Below are 1,564 nucleotides of genomic sequence, written 5' to 3' on the forward strand. Positions count from 1 at the left end.
TACTGAACTTTTATTTATATTAGACTAAATACTAAATATTTTTTAAAAAAATTAAATTATACATAATAACTTATTACTGTTAAAAAAAATTGGGGGGGCCGAGGCCGCCACTCGCCCCCCCTTATGTCCGTCCTTGACAGGAACAGGAAGAGTGCACTATGGATCTAGAAGAAAAGGCACAACCAAGAAGAACCTTGGGGTCTTATACATCCCCCACTCCTGACTTCTATGGAAGAAACATTGCCATTAGTATACCTCCTATTGGAGTAGCTCATTTTGAGCTCAATCCACAACTAATCACACTAGTGCAGTAAAACTGCCAGTTTCATGGACTTCCACAGGAAGAACTCATAGAATTCCTTGCTGATTTCATGCAATATGCTGACACAGTGTACACTAATGGAGTAGACCGGGATGTCTACAGATTGTTGCTCTTTTCATTTGCTGTGAAAGGCCAAGCAAAGAGGTGGTTGGATAATCAACCCAAATCAAGTTTGAAAACATGGAGTCAGTTGGTGGACAAGTTCTTGAATCAATACTTTCCTCCAAAGAAGCTAACCTAGTTAAGACTGGACATTCAAGGCTCCAAACAAGAAGTTAATGAGTCTCTTTACGATGCTTGGGGGAGGTACAGAATGATGCTACGGAAATGCTCCACTAAAATATTTTCAGAATGGGTAAAGCTAGACATCTTCTATTACAAACTCACAGACATGGCTAGGAGTCCCTAGATCATTCTGCTGGTGGTTCAATATACATGAAAAAGATAATTGAAGAAGATCAAGAACTCATTGAGACAGTTGCCAGCAACCAGCATTTATACTCGTCTAGTGAGACTTCACTGAAAGGAGAGGTGAAGACAGTGACCACTGAATCTAACCCTCCAGAACAAAGTAAATCATTAACCCAGCAGCTGCACTTTTTCACACAACAAGTGCTAAGCTTGCAAGAAGAAGTGCAGAAGACCCAAGCCTCCAGCAAGAATATAGAAGCACAGTTAAACCAAGCTAAATAACACTTGTCTGAACAGATAAGAGAAGAGTGCTAAGCTCTCCAATTAAGGAGTACCCTGAACGCCCAGCCTCAGAACAGTAAGAGGCAGGGAGAAAAGCTGGCAGAAGATGAATAAGCTGTAGTTCAAGGCACTCCTGAGAGTGCTGAACACCCAGAAGGGGGCAGCCCAGGCGTTGAATACCAGTCCAAGGGAGGCCAGACATGTGTAAGTGCTGAGACCACCTCTCCTAAGCAAGCTGGTAGCCCTTCTATAAGCACTATAGACACTCACCCTGCACCACTCATGGCCCTTGAGTATAAGGCCAAGTTACCATACCCTCAAAGACTCCAGAAAGTAGAAAAGGATAGGCAATTTGCCAAATTCTTAGAAGTTTTCAAGAAGCTGGAGATCAAAATCCCCTTTGCAGAGGCTCTTGAACAAATACCTTCATATGCTAAGTTCATGAAGGAAATACTGAATAACAAGAGGGATTGGAGGGAAGTAGAGACAGTGGTTCTTACTAAGGAGTGCAGTGCAATCATTCAGAGGAACCTTCCTCAGAAACTACAG

The sequence above is a fragment of the Arachis ipaensis genome, chromosome B07, assembly GCF_000816755.2.
Source record: "Arachis ipaensis cultivar K30076 chromosome B07, Araip1.1, whole genome shotgun sequence".
Taxonomy (NCBI): Eukaryota; Viridiplantae; Streptophyta; class Magnoliopsida; order Fabales; family Fabaceae; genus Arachis; species Arachis ipaensis.